This window comes from Pinus tabuliformis, chromosome 5_1 (assembly GCF_031772625.1).
Source record: "Pinus tabuliformis cultivar Carrire ecotype Pingquan chromosome 5_1, CPIR1, whole genome shotgun sequence".
NCBI classification, from domain to species: Eukaryota; Viridiplantae; Streptophyta; class Pinopsida; order Pinales; family Pinaceae; genus Pinus; species Pinus tabuliformis.
In genome coordinates, this window is record NC_142305.1 from 232,703,803 (window position 1) to 232,722,489 (window position 18,687).

The following is an 18,687-nucleotide window of genomic DNA, read 5'->3' on the forward strand; positions in this document are numbered from 1 at the left end:
TTCCTTAAGGTTATTTTCCACAATCAAGAACAGCACTTCCTCTTGGTTACAACTCTCCTAGTTGTCATTAATGGCATACTATTTCTCCACTACTACTATCTATTTTCAACAAATTTCTTTAAGTTGAAAATAAAATACCAAATTATTTGTTGTTTGATCTCATTGGAACATGTATTGTGGCTAAAGTCTTAAATTCTTTGTGAGTTCTATTTTTCGCGAAAATAAATTTCTTACAGGAATTTTAATTTACTATACTTCATAAAAAATAATGTTATTGTAGAAAATCGGTTTCTACTATTATGCCACACACATTCTCAAAGCATCAAGAAACGACATCACATCATGCAATTAAATGTTGCATTGGTTCCATGTTTCCACTTTTACCATGACATGAATCACAATCAACACACAATACAAAAGTGCACAGACAAACTAACCATTTCCAAAGCGCCAGATCAATTTAATTTTAAAATTGTGGAAGCTTTAGGAAACCCTCTTCGTTCTGGTGAAATCCAACTCTTTCCTTCAAAACAAATCCACAAGGAGCTTATTTTCTAATCCTTTCAATCTGGTACCACTTTGGTGCAAGGCTAATTTCTTACTTCAAATACTCTACAAGAGTAATATTTTTTTCCTTCAAAATAATTAATAATAGACTGGATTTCTAGTGTACCAATCTATGAGAAATCCTCACCTATCCACCATGTGGGAATGATCAACAATCAAATTCATTCAACACCAATTCCATCCATCTGAATCAATCCTAGAAACTTTTGAATTATAATCATTCTGCTACTCCTCTTTTGTGATAGCCTTCACGGATCCATGCGTCCATCCTTCAACATGAAACATAATACCCATTTCCCAAGCCTTTCCTTCACCATGGGTTTGGTAAAATCCATTCTCTACATATAATTTGAATGGGTTGACTCTTGTTTTGTGGATTTCATAGTCCTCTACCATGCAATAAGAATTTCCCAAGCAAGAGCAACATCGAGAAATTTGATCACAGAGTGTTGTGTAACTTATATAGCTTCGTAGTCTTTTCAAGAACTCATCTATAACATCAGGTCTTTAATATGGTACCTATTACCAATCTCCCATACTCCCTCAACTTCAATGTAATTGAACAAAGTGTATTATGGCCATTGTCAGACTTATTGCATGGTTCCTATGTCTTATCACTACTGACAACCTAGAACAAGCAAGTAGCACAGCTCAAATACTCCCACACAATGTAAAAATGTTACTTGTATGTCATACCAAGATGAAATGTATTCACTACTCAAATGCACTCACAAACTATGAAATATATAACCTCTCTTTAATTTGTGTATTCACATGCCATAACATTGGTTCATTTCAAAGCATTAAACATAAACACCACCTGTAGCTCATAATCTATGTCAAATTTCCTCTCTAATAGACTCACGTCACACAACTATCAACGGATCAAATTCACAACTTCATGCAACATTTACAATGTGTTGGTTACAATTCTTCTATAAGTGGACATCATTTCCAAGTGACACATACTAACTATTCGCCCATGTCAACAAATCCTTTGTTCCGACATAGGTTTGGAAAGTCTTCCTCCCAAAAAAAATTGCAATTTGATTTTGCCTCTCTCAAGTTCTTCCATGCATTCAACACAATTCCACTCCACAGAGCATCAACATCCTCTGATACCACTTAATGCAGGAAAATCTAGTTTTCATACAACCCTTCAATCCACACATAGAGAATTCTTTGAAACAACAAGTCCACTACTTGTTCTCAGGATTTACTAACACTGAAATCCATAGTCTACCATCAAATTCTTCTAATTCATGGAGACTTATACATAATTTGGACCATGTTGATAATGTTAGATATTGCCACCATACAAGGGGTTTCCCTTATGTGAAGTTCCAATTTTAATTCACATTGTTTGGTGTAGGAGCCCCATCCGAATATATGGTTTGACCACCATTGAAAGTGATTTTAAAGGCACTCCTTGGATGCTAAACACACACAAGAGGCAACACACATAGATTTTGGATGGAAAGCGTGTAATCTTTATGAGGCTTCAAGTGTAAAGTGTAAAGGGAGCTTCCACGAAAGAGAGATGAGATATGGACCTCCAACAAAAAAGTATTTGTACTAGCCTAAAAGAGACACGTGATAAAAAATGGGGAAGAATCATTGATTAACTTGCAAATTAGTTCACAAGATCACAACAATCATATAGACACATAACAACACCCATTGAATAATATTCATATCTAAAACAATGAAATAGTTCATTCTCTTTAGTATGCATAACATAAACATATACCACAAACATATAAAGAACAGTCTTACAACATTTATGATGCATGCATTAAAGGGTGTTAGCTTCAAAATCTTTTTATAATTAGTGAAAGATCCAAGTACATTGTTACAATGATGAAACACTAGCTCCAACAGTGGAACATGAAGCTAACACTTACTTCTCCAAAATAATTATCTTCTCCCTTATGCACAACTAGAGAAGCCAAGGCAAAATCTCTAAAAGTCCAAACCATTTGCTTGAGTTATGAGGGCTTATTTATAATAAAATGCTAATGTCCTTTGATCTTCCTCATTACTCTTTGCCTTCTAAAACCTATGGACTCACATGTGACTCTTTATATTCCACATGTGTCTCATAGACTTCTTTTACATTGAATTTCTTATTCATAAAAGACAAGTTACATAAAAAATGGTGGCTATATAAGACAAAACATTCCTCATGTAGGAGGAAAATACAAATCAATGGCTTGAGAATGGAGTTCGTTTGTGATTTAGGAGTGCCAAGTTTTAAACTCTGTTGGGATAAATTGAACTGTAATTAGTAGATTTGCAACATATTACATATTCACCTCTAATGCCTCTAATAATATGGATTTGGAGTTTGACTATATACTATTCCACAACTAGGATAACTTCATGCGAACTTTGGGTTACCCAATTACATACTGTAAAAAAGCATTCTTGGTGACCTCCAAGCCTTCTTGGTTTGTTTCTTGATTAATTTGTTCAATGAACTTTTTTATCTCTTGCATGATGACATCTTTGCTCCTTATTTATCTAAGTGGACCTACAAAAGGTATGTTATGTTTATGTGCTAGGGACTCTAAACTATTATGTAGTCGAACATAAGTAGTTTTTTGTTGATTGCTTGCTCACCAAGGTGGGTGTAGTTCTGAGTATGTAGCCTTAGTTGTGCTTTATCCACCTCAAATTCCAATCTATCTTTCTTGAACAACCACTCAGGAATGTTAAGATACTTGATGCCCCAATCCTACATCAAATCTGTTAGAGCCTAGATTTGCCTCAGGCTGAAAAGACAAGGTTCTAAGTCCACATCAAACCATGCTCAACCTCATAGCTAGCCCTATGAGGACAGGAGAGGGCTCTCTCTGGGTCAATCTCGTCAAAAGACAAGCGATGGGGCTCGAGATGACTGATATAAAAGCTAATTTTAGGCTAGCTATGAAGTACAAGGGTTTGATTTGAGTTTTTTTTGGGTTTTGTGTTGGAAACAGGGAAAGGCGAATTGGGCTCAGGGATGAGGCACAGTTTCTGCAGAGTTCTTATTGGGGAAAGGAAGGAAATTGTTTTGATGCTTTAAATTGAGTGAATGAATAGATCGGACTAGTGAGGAGCTAAGGAGAGCAAGAGAGTATCAAGAATTCTCCTTAAACAGATGAAAACATGTAAATTTAAACAAATTCAAAGGCAGAGCATAACAGTTAATGGATTCCACCTTAATCACTCATTGGTTCACATTCAGAAGAAAAGGCAGGAAAATGATACACATAACATTAATTAACTTACAATTACTTATAGAATCACACCATCCAAACATAAAGCCACATGGATCCCAAACAATGCTGCAAAACCCTGGTCTTTCCTTAGCCAAAAATGCAGAGATAGAATGTACAATGATATGCCAAAGCAATCCCAAGTGTCCAACCATGAAAATGACTGAGAAATTTAATAATATAGACAAGCATAAATCCTTCCCATGCCTCTAGGGGTCTAGCTCATCATTCTAGGAGCTGTTTCAACCAATTCTAAACAAAGCACTAAAATCTAGGCAATCAAAACAACTTGCCTCTATAAGGTAGGAAACTGATTCATTGATTAAATTTTCACTTTTTATGAATGAATCCTCTAGAACAAGTAAATAAGTGCCAAAATTACATCATGTTTATCCAATTACATCATTAAAGGTAAATTGTTACATCAAGAAGCAAAACTAGTCAAAACTGGGTGAATTTCTGAGCTGAACAGTGAAAAATAGGCAAAAATCCTCTATGCGTCGCGCCTGATTCTCTATGCGTCGCACCACTTTGGAGCTGATTTTGAGGCCCTTCCCAAAGTCAAAATTGAGCCCAAGATAGCTTGTTGGACATCGCTACCTGTATAATTTCCAACCCAAGTGGAATTTCTAAATGTTTCCTCCATTTGGCCCTCCAAAAGTCAGTTCTCCCAACACTGCTTCCTATGTGTCAAAATAGGGGCAGTGAGGTCATTTTTTGAGTGTTTTTGACCTCCTGAGGACTCAAAACTTGCCCAAACTTCTTGTACATGCACTAGTAGTCATGATTTTTCATGAAAAATCTAAAAATGTAAACTTTTTGCAGTTTGGAGCTCCCTAGCAAAAGCGCGCGCCAGGTGGCGCGGCGCACACGGAGAAAAACCCTGTTTTTTGTGCCAAAATTTGTCAAAATGCCAAAAATGCCCCAAATTTCTTGAAATTTGGACTGAAGGTGCCTCATCAAGCACCATGCTCATAGAAAGAGGCTTTGGCCAAGATTCAGAGTCTATACTCCCTTTTATGGTGTTTTAGTGCCCTCCTGGTGCATGCAATTTCAGTGGTAAAGTCATTGTCTTGGTCATATAATGTATTGGTGGCCGCCTCCATGGTGTTGAAAGTCTATGACAAGTGTATGTTTGGTTTGTTGAGAATGAGAAATGAGAACTTGGCATCTTGTTTCAATGCCAAATGTGTGCCAAAGGGAAATGAGGGACTGTGGCTAAAATGGGACAGTTGGAACAAGGAAGTCTTGCCAAGTGGTAGTTTGCCCTTTGATGATTTGACAAACTTTGGAGGAGGGGACAACCACTGAATGTTGGAGTAACTTGGGATTTTACAAATTATATGGTGAAATAGGAATGATAGGTAATGATGTGACTTAGGGATAGGAAAAAGGGGCTTAGGAGTGAATGAGGGAGCTTTAGGGATAATAGCTAAGGTTTGGGATAGTGGGAGTTTAGGAATATAGGGTTAGTGAATTTAGGGATATGGGGATGCAACTAGAAAATGAATGTGGGAAAAAAAGAGTGTGGAAGTGAGGGAATGGAATTTGGCAACAAAACACCAACTACAAACCCTAAGCACTTGTTTGTGAGCACAAATTGCAAGGTATTAGGGTTTGAATTCTCTTTTACACAACCACCATAAATTGCATGAAAAACTCCTTCACTAGCAAGGAAGAGGGCTTAAATTACTTGCACACTAGAAGAGTTGAGTGATTTTGGAAATTTGAGGGATTTTTTGAGAGAAATCAGGCTTTTTAGCCCAATGCGCCGCGCCAATGTAAATTTACACTAGAAATTACTGCCAAATGTGTCGCGCCTTCCCAGTGCGCCACTCCTTTTTCCATGCGACTTTTGGAGGCCTTCCCGGTGTCAAAATTGGGTGCATGATAGCTCGTTGGAAAGGAATTTGAGTCTAATTTCCAATCCAACTGGAATTTTTCAATTTGGATTTCATTATCCTTGTCAAAAATCAAATCTACCACGACTGGTGAAAATGTGCCAAATGAGGCTGCCTCAAGGAAGAGTGTTGTTGCAATCAACTTTTGAATGCCTTACTCAACTCAAAATTGAGCTCATGATAGCTCATTAAAAATATATTTGTCTAGTTATCATTTGACTCATCAAGAAATTCATTTGTCCAACCAAGCTAGGAGAAAACTTGATTTTCCCAAGGTCACTTCAGAGGTTAATCAATTCTCCCGAGGAAATTGTACTTTTGACATTTCTCCAAAACCATGACACCTGTGTAAAATGTGAAGGAGGTTTTTCTTCCTTGGCTTATTTTGGACAAAAACCTCTCTCAATTTTCCCAAATCCATCTTTTTTTTTTCTCAAAATCATCATTGGAGTAAAACTTATCCCGATGTGTGGGACAGGGGATTTGTCGAAATGAAGCGAAATGAAGGGGATAGGGAGCTTCTAAATTCTTGAGGAAATTCAAGCTGGAAAGGCAGATCACAGAGTTTTAGATGAGGCTGCAACTTACAACTCCACCAAAGATTCTGGAGCAACGCGAAGCAGATATCAAGGCTTCTATGGAGAATATAGCTACTACAATCAAGGACTGTAGCCAGATCTTCGAACACACTATGGAGATATGGACCTCACTGTAGGAGGACCCACATGTATAGAAGATATAGGCATAGATCTGCAACATGCGGCAATAGCTTGATGAAATTAAAGTGACAATGCGGACCCTAGCACCTACACAATGATTTTCCCATCCCTAGGAGGGAAAGTTTTGGCAGGGAAAGATCAATGCATTATGGTGAAATGAGTAGATCATTTCAGTACAGACGCATCCATAGGATTATGAAGCCATTCATCTCTCACAAATAGTGGAGAAAAAATTGAATATCATAAGGCATACGCAAAGAACAATCAGTCTGGCGACAGCAAGGCCAGCGACAGAGAAGCTGGTAGAGGAAGTACAGCAGGCCGTCACACAGTGTGCAAAGACACTTCAACCTTTGAAGGATGAAAATAGTGGTCTCAAATTGAATATTCAAGACATACAAGATGAGTGACTCGGGACGATTCACATCTTTGTGTTGGGAGCCTACTGCGTAGGGTCCCCCTCAATCAAAGTTTTGTCAAAGTTTTGTAAAGAGCCTGTATTTTGAGGAGAGGAGCATGCTTTGTGCAGCATTTTATGAGTCATAGGGTCTTTAAGGCAGGTCAAGCCCCTTTTTTTGTAAGAGAATGGGACCAATTTGTATGTTTTTAGCTCCACCCATGGTTTGCAGACCATGGTATTGTAAGAGAAAAATATATATAAAGGGTTGTCTTAGTAAGTGAGAGGTCAGATATTGATGGATATGTTTTTATGTTTTTGGGTATGTAATTGTCATATCTTTCTATGTTAGAGTGAAGGGGAAGGCTCTTGTAGTTGTGTGCGTGGAGACCTCGGTAAGTCTGCAACTGTGTGCGCAAGCCCCTGCAATTGTGTTCGCAAGCCCTTGAAACTATGTACGTAGGGTAAGAAGGATTTTAATTGTGAATATCTAAAGAAATTAAACAATATGTTGAAGGTAGATCTGTGTACTTACATTTTGTACTTCACTTTGTGCAATTACTATTTACTTTTGTGCTGTGCAAGATTAGAATTAGTATATGAATGTTGTTATAGTTAATTATAGTTAAGGTTCGTTGATTTATGCACAGTAGATAGAGTTTTAAATATGTGAAGTAGTATTTTGTATGGATAGGTAGGATTTGTTATAATATTAAGTAATATCATGTAGCGTAGTAATATATTTATAGGTGATTCAGACTAAGTCAAGATCCACACTCCATAATCCCTCTAGATGTGGAAACATGGTTCCAGCATCCCCCAATATTGCCTCAGGTGAGACTGTGGTCTGCACAAGTAGATTGTTGCCGAAAGAGCATGTGATAAATGGTTTTTTTGGTTAGCGCAGCTAACTCTGAACCTGTGTCTAACCCCCTCAAGGCAACAATAGATTGTGTAGAAAAAAACTATGTATATTGTTTTCAGTCTGATATCATTAGCAACTACAAATTTAGAGCTATTTCTACATGTTCTTAACCATATCTTTGATCAAAGGTGTATCGTATTCATTTCGGTTGTCCTTATGAGACAATATCATCTCATTCACCACCAGAATAAAATTTTGATTGTGTCTTCCTTCAATGCCTTGAGAATACATTTCTTTTTCTTCCATCACCTTCATGATAGTTCTAGATGACTCCCATCACCATCTACAAAATAAGCTGCAATCAATCACAAAACTCTAGATTTAAAAACAATAGGATCTTTAGCCTCATTTGATTCCTTTTTCAACATCTCCTTATGATGATCTGAACTTCCACAATAGTTCATGAGACTTGCATCAAGTCCATCATTATCACTCTCCAAGAAGTCTATGAGATTCTTAATAAGTTTCTTCTCAACATCATCCCCATCCTCACCAAGCAATGGTCCTTTCTTTGGTTCACAAATTCACACATGCATCTTGACTTCCTTGAGTTTTTCACTTCTCTACTCAATACTCAACCTCTGTTTCAGCTTTACCTGCAACTTGTGTCACTTCACCTTTTTTCTGTAGCACCCATCCACATTTATGGTCGTCAACATCTTGTAGTAGCAAATCCATAAGCACATTCAACCATGCCTTCAACTCAATGAGTTCCTTATTAAAATATTCGTCACTCATATTCCTCTCGATATATTTTACCTTGACATCTTCTTTCCTTTTGTTATGGCTTTCACGTGAACCTTCATTATGACCTTTGGTATTCATCTTCTCTTCCTCTTGTGTGTACTTCACCTTGTTCACTATGAGTTGCAATCTAGCCTATGTAAAAAATCTACTCCAATGACCTGTTACCTACTACCTCACCAAGATCCTCAGGTTAGACTGTTGGTATCCCACCAGTTCTTTCCCCTATAACCCCCTTGAGCACTCGCTCCTCTGGCTGTTGTACATACTTACTCACTTCTCTAAGAACTTCTACTTGGTCTCTTGTCCTCTTCCTTAACGTTATTTTCCACAATCAAGAACACTACTTCCTCTTGGTTACAACTCTCCTAGTTGTCATTAATGTCATACTATTTCTCCATTACTACTATCTATTTTCAACAAATTTCTTTAAGTTGAAAATAAAATACCAAATTATTTGTTGTTTGATCTCATTGGAACATGTATTATGGCTAAAGTCTTAAATTCTTTATGATTTCTATTTTTCGCCAAAATAAATTTCTTACAGGAATTTTAATTTACTATACTTCATAAAAAATAATGTTATTGTAGAAAATGGGTTTCTACTATTATGCCACACACATTCTCAAAGCATCAAGAAACGACATCACATCATGCAATTAAATGTTGTATTGGTTCCATGTTTCCACTTTTACCATGACATGAATCACAATCAACACACAATACAAAAGTGCACAGACAAACTAACCATTTCCAAAGCGCCAAATCAATTTAATTTTAAAATTGTGGAAGCTTTAGGAAACCCTCTTCGTTCTGGTGAAATCCAACTCTTTCCTTCAAAACAAATCCACAAGGATCTTATTTTCTAATCCTGTCAATCTGTTACCACTTTGGTGCAAGGCTACTTTCTTACTTCAAATACTCTACAAGAGTAATATTTTTTGCCTTCAAAATAATTAATAATAGATTGGATTTCTAGTGTACCAATCTATGAGAAATCCTCACCTATCCACCATGTGGGAATGATCAACAATCAAATTCATTCAACACCAATTCCATCCATCTGAATCAAGCCTAGAAACTTTTGAATCATAATCATTCTACTACTCCTATTTTGTGATAGCCTTCACGGATCCATGCGTCCATCCTTCAACATGAAACATAATACGCATTTCCCAGGCCTTTCCTTCGCCATGGGTTTGGTAAAATCCATTATCTACATATAATTTGAATGGGTTGACTCTTGTGTTGTGGATTTCATAGTCCTCTACCATGCAATAAGAATTTCCCAAGCAAGAGCAACATCGAGAAATTTGATCACAGAGTGTTGTGTAACTTATATAGCTTCGTCGTCTTTTAAATAACTCATCTATAACATCAGGTCTTTAATATGGTACCTATTACCAATATCCCATACTCCCTCAACTTCAATGTAATTGAACAAAGTGTATTATGGCCATTGTCAGACTTATTGCATGGTTCCTATGTCTTATCACTGCTGACAACCTAGAACAAGCAAGTAGCACAACTCAAATACTCCCACACAATGTAAAAATGTTACTTTTATGTCATACCAAGATGAAATGTATTCACTACTCAAATGCACTCACAAACTATGAAATATATAACCTCTCTTTAATTTGTGTATTCACATGCCATAACATTTGTTCATTTCAAACCATTAAACGTAAACACCACCTGTAGCTCATAATCTATGTCAAATTTCCTCTCTAATAGACTCACGTCACACAATTATCAACGGATCAAATTCACAACTTCATGCAACATTTACAATGTGTTGGTTACAATTCTTCCATAAGTGGACATCATTTCCAAGTGACACATACTATCTACTCGCCCATGTCAACAAATCCTTTGTTCTGACATAGGTTTGGAAAGTCTTCCTCCCAAAAAAAATTGCAATTTGATTTTGCCTCTCTCAAGTTCTTCCATGCATTCAACACAATTCCACTCCACAGAGCATCAACATCCTCTGATAAAACTTAATGCAGGAAAATCTAGTTTTCCTACAACCCTTCAATCCACACATAGAGAATTCTTTGAAACAACAAGTCCACTACTTGTTCTCAGGATTTACTAACACTGAAATCCATAGTCTACCATCAAATTATTCTAATTCATGGAGACTTATACATAATTTGGACCATGTTGATAATGTTGGATATCGCCACCATACAAGGGGTTTCCCTGATGTGAAGTTCCAATTTTAATTCACATTGTTTGGTGTAGGAGCCCCATCCGAATATATGGTTTGACCACCATTGAAAGTGATTTTAAAGGCACTCCTTGGATGCTAAACACACACAAGAGGCAACACACATAGATTTTGGATGGAAAGCGTGTAATCTTTATGAGGCTTCAAGTGTAAAGTGTAAAGGGAGCTTCCACGAAAGAGAGATGAGAGATGGGCCTCCAACAAAAAAGTATTTGTACTAGCCTAAAAGAGACACGTGATAAAAAATGGGGAAGAATCGTTGATTAACTTGCAAATTAGTTCACAAGATCACAACAATCATATAGACACATAACAACACCCATTGAATAATATTCATATCTAAAACAATGAAATGGTTCATTCTCTTTAGTATGCATAACATAAACATATACCACAAGCATATAAAGAACAGTCTTACAACATTTATGATGCATGCATTAAAGGGTGTTAGCTTCAAAATATTTTTATAATTAATGAAAGATCCAAGTACATTGTTACAATGATGAAACACTAGCTCCAACAGTGGAACATGAAGCTAACACTCACTTCTCCAAAAGAATTATCTTCTCCCTTATGCACAACTAGAGAAGACAAGGCAAAATCTCTAAAAGTCCAAGCCCTTTGCTTGAGTTATGAGGGCTTATTTATAATAAAATGCTAATGTCCTTTGATCTTCCTCATTACTCTTTGCCTTCTAAAACCTATGGACTCACATGTGACTATTTATATTCCACATGTGTCTCTTAGACTTCTTTTACATTAAATTTCTTATTCATAAAAGACAAGTTACATAAAAAATGGTGGCTATATAAGACAAAAGTACAATAAGATAAAACATTCCTCATGTAGGAGGAAAATACAAATCAATGGCTTGAGAATGGAGTTCGTTTGTGATTTAGGAGTGCCAAGCTTTAAACTCTGTTGGGATAAATTGAACTGTAATTAGTAGATTTGCAACATATTACATCTTCACCTCTAATGCCTCTAATAATATGGATTTGGAGTTTGACTATATACTATTCCACAACTAGGATAACTTCATGCGAACTTTGGGTTACCCAATTACATACTGTAAAAAAGCATTCTTGGTGACCTCCAAGCCTTCTTGGTTTGTTTCTTGATTAATTTGTTCAATGAACTTTTTTATCTCTTGCATGATGACATCTTTGCTCCTTATTTATCTAAGTGGACCTACAAAAGGTATGTTATGTTTATGTGCTAGGGACTCTAAACTATTATGCAGTCGAACATAAGTATTTTTTTGTTGATTGCTTGCTCACCAAGGTGGGTGTAATTCTGAGTATGTAGCCTTAGTTTTGCTTTATCCACCTCAAATTCCAATCCATCTTTCTTGAACAACCACTCAAGAATGTTAAGATACTTGATGCCCCAATCCTACATCAAATCTGTTAGAGCCTAGATTTGCCTCAGGCTGAAAAGACAAGGTTCTAAGTCCACATCAAACCATGCTCGGCCTCGTAGCTAGCCCTACGAGGATAGGAGAGGGCTCTCTCTGGGTCAATCTCGTCAAAAGACAAGCGATGGGGCTCGAGATGACTGATATAAAAGCTAATTTTAGGCTACGTATGAAGTACAAGGGTTTGATTTGAGTTTTTTTGGGGTTTTGTGTTGGAAACAGGGAAAGGCGAATTGGGCTCAGGGATGAGGCACAGTTTCTGCAGAGTTCTTATTGGGGCAAGGAAGGCAATCGTTTTGATGCTTTAAATTGAGTGAATGAATAGATCGGACTAGTGAGGAGCTAAGGAGAGCAAGATAGTATCAAGAATTCTCCTTAAACAGATGAAAACATGGAAATTTAAACAAATTCAAAGGCAGAGCATAACAGTTAATGGATTCCACCTTAATCACTCATTGGTTCAAATTCAGAAGAAAAGGCGGGAAAATGATACACATAACACTAAAGAACTTACAATTACTTATAGAATCACACCATCAAAACATAAAGCCACATGGATCCCAAACAATGCTGCAAAACCCTGGTCTTTCCTTAGCCAAAAATGCAGAGATAGAATGTACAATGATATGCCAAACCAATCCCAAGTGTCCAACCATGAAAATGGCTGAGAAATTAAATAATATAGACAAGCATAACTCCTTCCCATGCCTCTAGGGGTCGAGCTCATCATTCTAGGAGCTGTTTCAACCAATTCTAAACAAAGCACTAAAATCTAGGCAATCAAAACAACTTGTCTCTATAAGGTAGGAAACTGAGTCATTCATTAAATTTTCTCTTTTTAGTGAATGAATCCTCTAGAACAAGTAAATAAGTGCCAAAATTACATCATTTTTATCCAATTAAATCATTAAAGGTAAATTGTTACATCAAGAAGCAAAACTAGTCAAAACTGGGTGAATTTCTGAGCTGAATAGTGAAAAATGGGCAAAAATCCTCTATGCGTCGCGCCTGATTCTCTATGCGTCGCGCCACTTTGGAGCTGATTTTGAGGCCCTTCCCAAAGTCGAAATTGAGCCCAAGATAGCTTTTTGGAAATCCCTACCTGTCGAATTTCCAACCCAAGTGGAATTTCTAAATTTTTCCTCCATTTGGCCCTCCAAAAGTCAGTTCTCCCAAAACTGCTTCATATGTGTCAAAATAGGGGCAGTGAGGTCATATTTTGAGTGTTTTTGACCTCCTAAGGACTCAAAACTTGCCCAAACTTCTTGTACATGCACTAGTAGTCATGATTTTTCATGAAAAATCTAAAAATGTAAACTTTTTGCAGTTTGGAGCTCCCTAGAAAAAGCGTGCGCCAGGTGGCGCGGCGCACAGGGAGAAAAACCCTGTTTTTTGTGCCAAAATTTGTAAAAATTCCAAAAATGCCCCAAATTTCTTGAAATTTGGACTGAAGGTGCCTCATCAAGCATCATACTCATCCAAAGAGGCTTTGGCCAAGATTCAGAGTCTATCCTCCCTTTTATGGCGTTTTAGTGCCCTCCTGGTGCATGCAGTTTCAGTGGTAAAGTCATTGTCTTGGTCATATAATGTATTGGTGGCCGCCTCCATGGTGTTGAAAGTCTATGACAAGTGTATGTTTGGTTTGTTGAGAATGATAAATGATAACTTGGCGTCTTTTTTCAATGCCAAATGTGTGCCAAAGGGAAATGAGGGACTGTGGAAAAAATGGGACAGTGGGAACAATGAAGTCTTGCCAAGTGGTAGTTTGCCCTTTGATGATTTGACAAACTTTGGAGGAGGGGACAACCACTGAATGTTGGAGTAACTTGGGATTTTACAAATTATATGGGGAAATAGGAATGATAGGTAATGATGTGACTTAGGGATAGGAAAAAGGGGCTTAGGAGTGAATGAGGGAGCTTTAGGGATAACAGCTAAGGTTTGGGATAGTGGGAGTTTAGGAATATAGGGTTAGTGAATTTAGGAATATGGGGATGCAACTAGAAAATGATTGTGGGAAAAAAAGAGTGTGGAAGTGAGGGAATGGAATTTGGCAACAAAACACCAACTACAAACCCTAAGCACTTGTTTGTGAGCACAAATTGCAAGGTATTAGGGTTTGAATTCTCTTTTACACAACCACCATAAATTGCATGAAAAACTCCTTCACTAGCAAGGAAGTGGGCTTAAATTACTTGCACACTAGAAGAGTTGAGTGATTTTGGAAATTTGAGGGATATTTTGAGAGAAATTAGGATTTTTAGCCCAATGCACCGCGCCAATGTAAATTTACACTGGAAATTACTGCCAAATGTGTCGCGCCTTCCCAGTGCGCCACGCCTTTTTCCATGCAACGTTTGGAGGCCTTCCTGGTGTCAAAATTGGGTGCATGATAGCTCGTTGGAAAGGAATTTGAGTCTAATTTCCAACCCAACTATAATTTTTTAATTTGGATTTTATTTTCCTTGTCAAAAATCAAATCTACCACAACTGGTGAAAATGTGCCAAATGAGGCTACCTCAAGGAAGAGTGTTGTTGCAGTCAACTTTTGAATGCCTTACTCAACTCAAAATTGAGCTCATGATAGCTCATTGGAAAGCTATTTGTCTAGTTAACATTTGACTCATCAAGAAAGTCATTTGTCCAACCAAGATATTGGAAAACTTGATTTTACCAAGGTCACTTCAGAGGTTAATCAATTCTCCCGAGGCAACTGTATTTTTGACATTTCTCCAAAACCATGACACCTGTGTAAAAGTGAAGGAGGTTTTTCTTCCTTGGCTTATTGTGGACAAAAACCTCTCTCAATTTTCCCAAATCCATCTTTTTTTTTTTCAGAATCATCATTGGAGTAAAACTTATCCCGATGTGTGGGACAGGGGATTTGTCGAAATGAAGCGAAATGAAGGGGATAAGGAGCTTCTAAATTCTTGAGGAAAATTTGGAAAGTATGGAGGGATGTTAGGGATCAAGGGAAAGTGTAAACTCTGAAATTGAGTGAGGGGAAGGGGTCCAAAAGGGAAAAACACAGGCTTAGCCTAGAAAATAGGGTTTGTAGCAAGAAACTAGGGTTTGTGTGAAAATAAGGAATTTGGGGTATCTCAGTGATGGAAAATGTTTAATAAGGTATATTAAGGATAGGGTAAGGTGGATGAAAATCAAGATACAAGTTTTGCTGATGATTTGACCGTCCAAGAGAAATTGCCTTCAAAACCCTAGGAGAGGGAAATGAACCTTATCTAGGCACAACTGAAGCATGAGAAAGGTGTAAAATGACCCAGTGGAACTTAACATGATGATGAAAACCCTCTGAATGATGGTACACTCAGCTTAACGGTGACAAGGACCGACATTTGGACAACTTTGAAAGGAATAAAAGCAAGCCCTAGACCTAATGCCTAGTGACCAAATTTTACTTTAAGACTCACTGAAATGACAAAATTTGACCACGACACTTTAAAATCACTTTGTAAGAGCATGTTTTATCACTGGAGGAAGGCTGCAAAGACTAACACTAACATCGGCTTCAATGGGGATGGTAGCTAATTGCAGGTGCCAAGAACGGCAGATCTTTGGGAGAGTAGACCAATGCCTTATCCATTGGGCAATGGAGTCAAAAACTCAAGATGAAATGCATGATTGAAAACTGCTAACTTGACGACACAAACTGACTCTCACTCGACTAAAAACTGACTCGATACTTAAACACAACTAACAAACTGGAAATGATGCCCAAAGTAGAGCTTATTGATGAAAACCTACTCTAACAGTTCTTTTCACCACCTGATCAAGTGAAATGAAACAGCCAATGTAACCATGTTAGCATCTCGGCTGTTATTTGATTTCTTCCCAAATGCTCGCTTAGGAACAACAAGAGAAAATTACTAGACGGAAACTCCCATGGAAAGGCGGAATCAAGTTTACTAATGATAAACTTGCAAAGCATGAATTGACTGGATGACTTCAAGAATATTGCGAAAGGATCTTGATAAACATCGCTATTTATTTCCATTAACACATTACTGCTCTGGTCCAAGTAATCTTCATAGCTGGATATTAAGATTTTCCTCACATCTGTGATGTCTTTCTTTGGTGATTGCAGCAAGCTATCAAAAGGATCCTGAATTTCATGAATAACTAAACTCTATTGCTGATTCTAAACAGAAAAAAAGTCTCCTTTATCAATCTCCTCATATGACTGCAAACCTTGGTATGGGGTATGCAATGAACAATCTGTTAAACAAGACAACGAAGGCAACTTTTGAATAATATTATTATCAACATTCTTATCTGGCACATGGTTAGCTAATGGAGAAGAACTTTTACAGCAAACATCATCCAACACACGAACAATAGGATCATCAAAAATTTGAGAAGACTGCTATGATGTATCCATTAAAACTGTATGACATCCTACTGGTTGTTCATCTTTTCCTTTAGAGATATTATGAAGATTCTTCCTTATAAACTGAAATGCTTCAAAAAAAAGGGTACAGAATCCTCTTGCATCATTAAATCATGTATTTTGGCTGCCACACCTTCATCTGTAATCTGACATTCATCCTCAACATTAAAACTGAGAGATTGTTGATTTCCTACACGCTGCTCATTTGAATATTTACTATGCAATTTACCCTTTAAAAACTGAAAGGATTCAAAACAGAAAGGTAGGGAATCATCCAGTATCGTTTGATCATATCTGCCAGCTTCCATGTCTTCATGTTCAACTTGACAATCAATGGCATTTGGGGGTTGGAAATCTGAATATGGGAAATCTTGAACAAGGTTTTCGTTGCCTTCAAGATGGTCCAAATCAAGACTTGTCAACAGTTGATTTCTGAGTGCATGGATGTTGTCTCTGATGAACTAAAACGAAGCAAAAAAAAAAAGGCAAAGATCCTTCACTTACTTCAAAATTTGCTGCACTTTCCTCATCATTGTCATAGATGATATGCATAATTTGATCATTGTACTCGAGCTGCTGTAAGTGAACTTCCTCCTCCCACAAACTAGCTGTTGATTTGTCTGCAAGATTAGCTTCTGTTTGGAGAACATAATCATCATCATCATACTGATCAAACTGAGGCAAATCGTCAGCATAAAACACATCATCAAGCATACATTTCATATCAACAGATATCTCTTCTCCAAAAGGATCTATAAGACAATCATTATCAGATCTATGTTTTGGATCAGCAACTTGTTCTTCTTCAATCAACGAGCCACAGGCTTGAACATTATTCTCATTCCTTGCGTTGATCTTGTCCATCATCTTTTCCACTGCACTTACCAAAATGTCAAGCTTTACCTCTAGAGATGTTGATTCCTCCGGATCTATGTTTTCTGTCTCTTCTTCTTTCAACCTTGCCCTTCGGATCAGTAGATGAGCCTCTACATTTACTACAATGTTCTGTATCTCTTCAAGTGTTGCAAGATTCCTTTCTCTCAGCTGAAACTCCATTTCCGGATCAAAGGCACCCGGATAGTGCAAGAGAGCAGATCTAGGAGGAGGTCTTATATCAACCAGCATTGAATAATAAACTTGATTAAATCTGGCTGAAAATTGTTGTAATGTCTCCCCTGGCAGTCTTTTCAGCTAGTTATACTCTTCTATAATAAGGAAAAGGTTTTGTCCGATCATCCACCTGTTGAGAAAAACTTTAACGAACTGCCGGAAATCTAAGATGCTCGCATCAAGCAGGGTATTGAACCAACTCTTGACTTTGCCTTGCAAAGAAAGAGCAAAAAGCCTAATACTAACATCTTCTTCATCAACTTCAAAATGGTCTAGAAAAGACTCAAAATTCTGAACATGTTGCTCAGCGTTGACATTATTACATTCACCATCAAACCTCGGAAAGTATAGATCATAGTTTTTGGGAAAAGCATGAAGAACAGAAGGTAAAACAAGAGGTTTATACCTATCCGGAACTATAAAAGGTGTAGGAGTATATACAAGAGCTACAGGATCAGTTTTGTTTTCTTTAGGTTCATCACTCTGAAGAGGGTCATCACAAGATGTGGGAAAAGTAAGGAGGCCAGGATCAAAGGGAAACTCAGTTTTTACACTTTTTGAATGGTCGATTGAAGATTTTGATCACCTTTATCATACAACAAATTCTGAAAAAAAATTAGGACGACTTCAAGAACAGCAAAGAAGTAATTTACAAGAAAGCAGAGTAGATCCTGAATACCATTCCACTTTCAATACCAGAACTTTGTGTAAGATCCTTCCATTTTCTCAATGAAAGAGTTAGTCCTCCAGTGGAGTCTTTACAGGAGTTGGAGTCACCAGGTGAATGATTTCAGCCTTCTTATGTTTGATCTTTGTACACCATCAACCATCAGATCTAAACTTGATACATGTACTGGGGCAATTTACAAGTCAAGTGTCACGATTACAAGCTAGACCGGAGATTGACTGAAGCAACGTTTATCTACTTCCACTAATGCAAAGCAAAAGCGTTTCGAAGGCTACCTGGCATAACTTTAGGCTCCGTCTATAACTTATAACACAAATG